Below are 9,924 nucleotides of genomic sequence, written 5' to 3'. Positions count from 1 at the left end.
CTCTCTAAGCACAGGTCTGGAACCAGTTTCCCCAACTATATATATATATATATATATATATATATATATATATAATTTTTTACCTTGGACCAGTCCTTAGTACAGTCATTCTATCATTCATTATATCCATTGAGTCCAAACTCATTGGATGTTTGTTAGTGGCAGAGTTCTCCAGTTGAGGGGAGGGAGAGTCCAAGCATATCCCAATGTCAATGACCTCCATCAAGAGTGTCTGGCTGGGGATCTGGAGGTCTGTGATTCTATACAGAGTGCATCGGGGTGCCACAGGTCAATGGCTTTAGTCACTATGGCATCTGTGTTCTCTTGTGCACCTGCTAGAGGAAGGAGAAAACAAAACAAATCAATGTGATTGGTAGAGAAAGGAGGTAAATCATTTTGGTTGGCTGCAGGTTTGAGACTGTGACCAATAAAACAGATTGTCCCATGAGGATGACATCACTCACATTGCACAGGAAGTTGACCACGCCCTCTGGCCAGCTGGTTCACATCAGCCTGATCTTGTAGCTGAGAAAGATCTCCACATAAACAAAGACCAGGATCTTACAGGATCCCCTGATGACCTTATCCCACACCCTGAGACCAGCATTCAGTCCAGAGACACATCACAACAGCAATGAATTTAACGAAAGCGTCATAGCTAACATGGTACGTTACTTCTCTAACCGCCTCAGACCCATGCCACTCACAGAACAGCAAAGTGCGACATTTGACAACATTTTATTTGCATATGCAAAGATCACGACTCTCACGCCTGGGTTGTTGAGAGAAATAAGCATCAGTGTGTCTAACCTCTGCAGACTAGACTTGGGCAGCCAGCGAAGCAGCGTCTGAACCATAGGCTGTATGGCAGGATGGCCAGGGCCCCTATATTCTTCAGATGGTTCAGTAGCCGAGGCTCCTCCACACTCAAATAGTGCTCCAGACTCTTGGGCTAAACCAACCGGCCACAGAAAGAGGGGAGAGAGTCAAGACACAGGGTTAGATGTGTTGAAAGATAGATGGTGTACACACACAGATGGGGTATGGAATCTCCAAACTTGTTGTTAAACTGGTTGACAAAGTGTTTGATCAGCCAATAACGATCTCCTCCATGGCTCGAGCTATGGAAAGGAAGTCCTCATCTTCTTGAAACCCACACAGAGACACACCTGTCAGTCTTACACTTAAGTAACCTAACCTAATGATTATACTAACAACAAAGAATAAAGTTAAATCAAGTTTCTGAGTAGGACCAAGTAGAGGTAAGATATACGTTCAGGACAAGGGTCTGATTTCCTTTCACCTCTCTCCAAATGTTTGTATGTTCTGTTAAAGACATGCTTTGAAACTTTGGCAACTAGCAACTATTTTTTAAACCTCCCACTTTGGGCTGAATGTGCCAATGTGTAGTTCATACATGCATAATCTATTATCAGAATTACTGTTTTACCTCAATTAGCCTTGAAATCCCTTGTTTTCTGGAAGCTGTACGGCACCATTTCCCTACATTTTCCCCCACGTGGGCCAGCCCCCTAGCAATTCCAGTTCTAGCCAATGAGCTTCAGCCCTTCGCCCTTTGAGTGACAGCTAGCCATACGTACACACAGAGCAAAGGAGCAATGATGTGGTGCACATATCTGCACATACAGTATATGACATAGTACGACATTCTTGGGGGCCACTTTTGGCTCTTAATCACTACTTTCAAATCTACTGGCTAAAAAGTATACAAAAGTACCAGGAAATCATTCAAATTCAATACCAAAAAAATAAAGCCCACCAGGTTCTCTCTATATCCAAATCAGGTCTCTTCTTCTCTCTCTCCTCTTACCAGGGGTATGGTCTTAGACAGGTCTAAAGAACCATGATATGAAGAAAATGTAGTCTATTCAGAGGAACCGAACAGCATATTATGAGTTGTCCTAATGTTTGGCCCTGATCTGGCTATGCCATACGGCTATGGGCTATACTAGTTCATTTAGAAGACAAGATTTGCTTAAAATTCTGTGCCACTATTTTATAGTATGAAGAATACAATTGAACATAGCTGAATAAAACAGAAAGGATATTTTTCCAAACAATTTGAGGGAGTGCGCACGTCCGGCTATTCTGTGTTGAGCGTTTAACACAGAAACAGGTAGTCGTATCTGCTTAATTTAGAGTTATTTATGTAACTGTAGTTGTGATACAAATGTTCAAATCAAATTGTTTTAGTCACATGCGCTGAATACAACAGGTGTAGACCTTACAGTGAAATGTTTACTTACGAGCCGCCAACCAACAGTGCAGTTTCAAAAAATACGGATAAGAATAAGAGATAAAAGTAACAAGTATTTAAAGAGCAGCAGTAAAAAATCATTTATACGGGGGGGTGCCGGTACAAAGTCAATGTGCGGGTGCACCGGTTAGTTGAGGTAGTATGTAGGTAGAGTTAATTAAAGTGACTAAGCATAGATGACAACAGAGAGTGGCAGTGGTGTGGAGAAGGGGGGGGGGGGGGCAATGCAAATAGTCTAGGTAGCCATTTAACTAGATGTTCAGGAGTCTTATGGCTTGGGAGTAGAAGCTGTTTAGAAGCCTCTTGGACCTAGACTTGGCTATGTGTTTGGATTTTTTTATACATTCTAAGACTGCATGACGTGACTAATGATTTGAAAAAACTTGCATGAAAGGCATGAGCTCTGATTTGGTTTTTGAGCAGGCTGTACACACTTCCTCAGTCTCTTATTCCCAATTTGACAAGCACTTGATAATGCCTCAAATTTTCCGCCTGCATCCCCTTTGTGTGGCCGTAATGCCCCCTAAAAATATCCATGCCTTTTGCGGCCAGTGGCCGTTGTGCCCTTGGGCTGAATATAGTAATTATAATTCCCTTCTCCCGCCTGTATGCTCGCATCTCTCACTCACATGGCTCTCGTGATCGAATCTTTCTCACAGGCTACAAGTGAAGACAGACACATTAGGGATGCAACTGCGTGTGTCCTTATCCAATTCCGAGGAGCATATTGAAGATATTCGAAGAAATGTCCACATTTACTTTTGTCAGCCAACAAGATGAGGAGGCCTAACAAACAGCAAAAGCACTAGCCTATGTCAATCTACTATCCCCTATACTACAAAAGTTGACCTATTCTGTGCGAGAAATAAATATTCCAAACATAGTCTGGGAGAGTTGTGGTATGCGATAGATCCCAAATGAATACAACCACTAGCATACAAAATTATTTTTTAAGCAATGAGCCTGATGCAACAGATGAGAACGTTTAGCTTAAAATGTTAAACTATTAGGCTATTTCTTCACATTATAAGCGCAGTAGGCTATAAGCACTAATGTTCCATTAGCAGGAAAACACCATTCTCAAAAGTCAACACAAATGTGATTATGCATGTAATGCTTTTATTATAAAGATGCTTTTTTTAATGGTGAAAATGATCTTCCCCAAACTTGAAACTCGAGCGGTGCGTATGTATGCCAGTTAGGCAAAATATCCCTTGTAATGCGGATTATTGTGCTTCAATTTAAGAAGTTATTTGGCCATTTTAGTTGTGATACAAACCTTAGGCCTATGGGCTAGGCTACATGAGGTGTGCGACTATGATTTTAAAAAGTTGCCAAAAAAAGCATGCGCTGTTTTCTTGCCTTAAGCTGGGCATCTTTCACAAGTGATAATACAGTATACCATTCACAAGTGATAGGCTAATATTGTCACCCATCACACTATTCTTGATTTAATCTTGTCTTTACATATACTAAATAATATATGTATGAAATTTGTTTTGATTTAGAATGGACCATTATCATGCACCTGTCTCGAAACAGGGGCAGCAGGAAAAAATACATGTCATCTATGCACTTAAATAGCGAATGAGGACACGTTTCCCGCGATTCATTTTCATGCCAGCCAGCTCAATGTGGGCGGAGTCAAACGTCGGGCCGGGCTCAATGTGGGCGGTGTCAAACACGTTTAACCGAACCCTTCCAGTCTCCTTCAAGGTCACCCAAGTTGAGGTAAACCTTGAATCTTAATCGAACCTAACCTACATTAATATAAATATAAACTTGAGCAGTAAGCCTAGGTTTACACGTACAGTTATGTAATCGATTGATCGTTGATTTTCTGTGTTTCTTCAATGTATGCCTTCTGGTTTAAATGGTGTATTTTACCTCGAGTCCAGTCTCATTCCAAACGTCGTAAATTGTTGTATCTGCACGAACCCAGTCTTTACTAAAATCATCCATTCATCAATTGTCTTAAAATCATTTATTTACTACACTAAGTAATTAACAGAAAACATACAAACAGTAATTATCGTCACAAAGGATTGGTAGAGGAATGTGCCCTTGTGGGCTAAACAGGCAGGTCGGCCTGTTGAACAATGGATCATAAAAGGTCAGCTGTGGCACACAGAGTTCATTAATATTAACAATTGACAATTGAAGGCTCACTCATTCGGGAACAATTGCAATCAATATATATTTACGCTCAGTGTGTCGTTCTGATTCTTGTTGGAGAGTAGTTCTGATGGAGAGTCTCTCTCTCAGTTAGAATGGATCTTTCAAAGCGACATTCATTAATGTCGTTCTAGAATGGATGTTTCGTTGGTCTTCGCGTTCAATGATATAATTTACTTAGCTGCAGACTAATAATTAATATCAAAGACTTGTTCTTATTCTGTCAGTATCAATAGTCTAAAAGTTAACCACGTGGTATAGTTCACTTTCAGTAGAGTACTTGGATGGTCAAACCTATTGGCCCACTTCTCGCAATGGAGTGGAGGCCTGGTCTGAAGAAATGTAAATCAGGGGGTGTTTTATAGTGCCCATCGAACAGGCTTGTCAAATGACGCCTGGTCCTGTATGTGTCCCTGGGGCGTGCCTATGACTGAGCTAGACTTGGTTACAGAAATACAATTCTATCACATTACATCAGTACAATAGCATCTCAATGTATTATAAAAGCTTTATCCTTATTAATACATTCTATACACCCATTATGATGCGAGTCTCAAGCTGAGGCTATTATATAAACAGTTTTATGGTAATATGGCTATATTGTCTCTTCTGAGTATCACAAAATTGTACCAAGCGGATCAGTTCGTAGCTGGATTCTTCACCAATCTTCCATACCTTCTCCAGCACACACATGTCGCTCGGTTCTCCAATTCTATGAGTTGGAAGAATTTCCTTTGTCTCTCTATGGGCCATGTGGCCAGAGACTCTCCTGGAATTTTTGAGTTTTTACAACCCTTTACACACAGGGTGGATTGGGGGGAAGGTAGGTTGGGTGGTGGTGCAAAAGGGAGGGGGTCAACTGTCCTCCCTGTACCAAAAGAGGCCAACGTCATGACAGGGCCTACCAAAGCAAGGTTTCTCAAACAACTGTGGGGTGTTTGTTTTGATGGCAAGATGCTGGCTATTCAGTATATTATATCAGTCCTATTTTCTGTTATAACATGAAAAGTTATTATTTATGTGCTTGCAGCATGCAAAGCACACTATTGTTATTGCTCATACTTTTTCTTGTTTATTATTCTTGACACTTTTTGGGACCTATTTCCTACAGTTTTTACACTACATACACAATTCATACATCAAACTCCTGAAGAGCTGGATTCTGATGTGACATGCTGTGACTTCTTGTTATTATTAATATTTACTATTACCATTATTGTTGCTATCATAACTATCAAACTTAACCTACTCTTTCTTAACTTACAGTACCCTCTGTATATTGCAATGGAAGCACAGTGTGATTTTACTGAGGTGTGTATAAATTATGAAATTCTCATCACTAGTGGATATAACATTTTTTGGGATCCCCATCCGATGGTGTGATTTTCTTTTTCAAAGGAAAACATGCAGCAAATTAGGCGATGGTGGTGCCTAGTTCTCCTGCAGAACTTTCCCATGCCGTAAGTATTGAACATTAAAAAAACGTTTATTTTGCATCCATAAAATCACTTGTTTCACTGTAGCCAGACTGACTTGAATATATACTGCTCAAAAAAATAAAGGGAACACTAAAATAACACATCCTAGAAGTGAATGAATGAAATAATCTTATTAAATACTTTTTTCTTTACATAGTTGAATGTGCTGACAACAAAATAATACAAAAATAATCAATGGAAATCCAATTTATCAACCCATGGAGGTCTGGATTTGGAGTCACACTCAAAATTAAAGTGGAAAACCACACTACAGGCTGATCCAACGTTGATGTAATGTCCTTAAAACAAGTCAAAATGAGGCTCAGTAGTGTGTGTGGCCTCCACGTGCCTGTATGACCTCCCTACAATGCCTGGGCATGCTCCTGATGAGGTGGCGGATGGTCTCCTGAGGGATCTCCTCCCAGACCTGGACTAAAGCATCCGCCAACTCCTGGACAGTCTGTGGTGCAACGTGGCGTTGGTGGATGGAGCGAGACATGTTGTCCCAGATGTGCTCAATTGGATTCAGGTCTGGGGAACGGGCGGGCCAGTCCATAGCATCAATGCCTTCCTCTTGCAGGAACTGCTGACACACTCCAGCCACATGAGGTCTAGCATTGTCTTGCATTAGGAGGAACCCAGGGCCAACCGCACCAGCATATGGTCTCACAAGGGGTCTGAGGATCTCATCTCGGTACCTAATGGCAGTCAGGCTACCTCTGGCGAGCACATGGAGGGCTGTGCGGCCCCCCAAAGAAATGCCACCCCACACCATGACTGACCCACCGCCAAACCGGTCATGCTGGAGGATGTTGCAGGCAGCGGAATGTTCTCCACGGCGTCTCCAGACTCTGTCACGTCTGTCACATGTGCTCAGTGTGAACCTGCTTCATCTGTGAAGAGCACAGGGCGCCAGTGGCGAATTTGCCAATCTTGGTGATCTCTGGCAAATGCCAAACGTCCTGCACAGTGTTGGGCTGTAAGCAAAACCCCCACCTGTGGACGTCGGGCCCTCATACCACCCTCATGGAGTCTGTTTCTGACCGTTTGAGCAGACACATGCACATTTGTGGCCTGCTGGAGGTCATTTTGCAGGGCTCTGGCAGTGCTCCTCCTGCTCCTCCTTGCACAAAGGCGGAGGTAGCGGTCCTGCTGCTGGGTTGTTGCCCTCCTACGGCCTCCTCCACATCTCCTGATGTACCTCCGCCTTTGTGCAAGGAGGAGCAGGAGGAGCACTGCCAGAGCCCTGCAAAATGACCTCCAGCAGGCCACAAATGTGCATGTGTCTGCTCAAACGGTCAGAAACAGACTCCATGAGGGTGGTATGAGGGCCTGACGTCCACAGGTGGGGGTTGTGCTTACAGCCCAACACCGTGCAGGACGTTTGGCATTTGCCAGTGAACACCAAGATTGGCAAAATCGCCACTGGCGCCCTGTGCTCTTCACAGATGAAAGCAGGTTCACACTGAGCATATGTGACAGACGTGACAGTCTGGAGACGCCGTGGAGAACGTTCTGCTGCCTGCAACATCCTCCAGCATGACTGGTTTGGCGGTGGGTCAGTCATGGTGTGGGGTGGCATTTCTTTGGGGGGCCGCACAGCCCTCCATGTGCTCGCCAGAGGTAGCCTGACTGCCATTAGGTACCGAGATGAGATCCTCAGACCCCTTGTGAGACCATATGCTGGTGCGGTTGGCCCTGGGTTCCTCCTAATGCAAGACAATGCTAGACCTCATGTGGCTGGAGTGTGTCAGCAGTTCCTGCAAGAGGAAGGCATTGATGCTATGGACTGGCCTGCCTATTCCCCAGACCTGAATCCAATTGAGCACATCTGGGACATCATGTCTCGCTCCATCCACCAACGCCACGTTGCACCACAGACTGTCCGGTAGTTGGCGGATGCTTTAGTCCAGGTCTGGGAGGAGATCCCTCAGGAGACCATCCGCCACCTCATCAGGAGCATGCCCAGGCGTTGTAGGGAGGTCATACAGGCACGTGGAGGCCACACACACTACTGAGCCTCATTTTGACTTGTTTTAAAGACATTACATCAAAGTTGGATCAGCCTGTAGTGTGGTTTTCCACTTTAATTTTGAGTGTGACTCCAAATCCAGACCTCCATGGGTTGATAAATTGGATTTTCATTTATTATTTTTGTGTGATTTTCTTGTCAGCACATTCAACTATGAAAAGAAAAAAGTATTTAATAAGATTATTTCATTCATTCATATCTAGGATGTGTTATTTTAGTGTTCCCTTAATTTTTTTGAGCAGTGTAGTTCAAATTGGTGAAATTGCATGCATATGTATTCACCCCCTTCGCTGTGAAGCCCCCAAATAAGATCTGCTGCAGCCAATTACCTTCAGAAGTCACATAATTAGTTAAATAAAGTCCACCTGTGTGCAATCTAAGTGTCACATGATCTCAGTATATATGCACCTGTTCAGAAAGGCCTCTGAGTCTACAGCACCACTAAGCAAGGGGCACCACGAAGACCAAGGAGCTCTCCAAACAGGTCAGGGACAAAGTTGTGAAGTACAGCTCAGGGTTGGGTTATAAAAAAATATCAGAAACTTTGAACATCCCACAGAGCACCATTAAATCCATGATTAAAAATGGAAATAATATGGCACCACAACAAACCTTCCAAGAGAGGGCCACCCACCAAAACTCATGGACTAGGCATTAATCAGAGGGCAACAAAGAGACCAAAGATAACCCTGAAGGAGCTGCAAAGCTCCACAGCGGAGATTGGAGTATCTGTCCATAGCCCACTTTAAGCCGTACATGCCACAGAGCTGGGCTTTACGGAAGAGTGGCCAGAAAAAAGCCATTGCTTAACTCAATAAAAACATAAGCAAACACGTTTTGGGTTCGCCAAAAGGCATGTGGGAGACTCCCCAAACGTATGAAAAAAGGTACTCTGGTCAGATGAGACTAGATGAGCTTTTTGGCCATCAAAGAAAATGTCTGGCACAAACCCAACACCTCTCATCACCCCGAGAACAACATCCCCACAGTGAAGCATGGTGGTGGCAGCATCATGCTGTGGGGATGTTTTTCATCGACAGGGACTGGGAAACTGGTCAGAATTGAAGGAATGATGGTGCTGCTAAATACAGGGAAATTCTTGAGGGAAACTTGATTCAGTCTTCTAGAGATTTGGGACTGGGATGGAGATTCACCTTCTAGCAGGACAATGACCCTAAGCATACTGCTAAAGCAACACTCAAGTGGTTTAAGGGGAAACATTTAAATATCTTGGAATGGCCTAATCAATTAAATCCATTATTAATCCAATACAATTGAGAATCTGTGGTATGACTTAAAGATTGGTGTACACCAGCGTAACCCATCCAACTTGAAGGAGCTGGAGCAGTTTTGCCTTGAAGAAATGTCAAAAATCCCTGTGGCTAGATGTGCCAAGCTTACAGAGACGTACCCCCAAGAGACTTGCAGCTGTAATTGCTGCAAAAGGTGGCTCTACAAAGTATTGACTTTGGGGGGGGTAAATAGTTATGCACGCTCAAGTTTTCTGTTTTTTTGTGTTATTTCTTGTTTGTTTCACAAGAAAAAATATTTTGCATCTTCACAGTGGTAGGCATGTTGTGTAAATCAAATGATACAAACCCCCCAAAATCTATTTTAATTCCAGGTTGTTAGGCAACAAAATAGGAAAAATGCCAAGGGGGTTGAATACTTTCGCAAGCCACTGTACGTTTGGCTACATACGGACCGTTGGTGGAATTCCCACGAGAGTAACAGTTAATGTGATTGGATGTTAATTATTTGACTAGGCTACCTGTATTTGACATTGTGTTGTTATTTTGCTGAACAGTAGATGGTTTCATTTTATTTTTGGCAGTGAAACAAGGCTACTCAGGTGAGAAAAAACCTCACCCAAATGTATAGCTCCTTTGGAAAATATAAATGGACTGTTTGAAAATGTTTTTTTTGTTTTTTTAAATAATAATAATTAAATGTGAATCACA

General features: G+C 42.9%; 1 pseudogene; it reads right to left on the bottom strand.

Moving 5' to 3' along the window:
* Nucleotides 1-180: 180 nt before the first annotated feature.
* On the bottom strand, nucleotides 181-1,415 carry LOC123724537 (TBC1 domain family member 7-like; annotated as a pseudogene).
* Nucleotides 1,416-9,924: the final 8,509 nt, after the last annotated feature.

Source organism: Salmo salar, chromosome 10 (genome assembly GCF_965601325.2).
Source record: "Salmo salar chromosome 10, fSalSal1, whole genome shotgun sequence".
NCBI lineage: Eukaryota > Metazoa > Chordata > Actinopteri > Salmoniformes > Salmonidae > Salmo > Salmo salar.
Note: the sequence above shows the minus strand (reverse complement) of the source record. Positions and strands in the feature narration are given on the sequence as shown.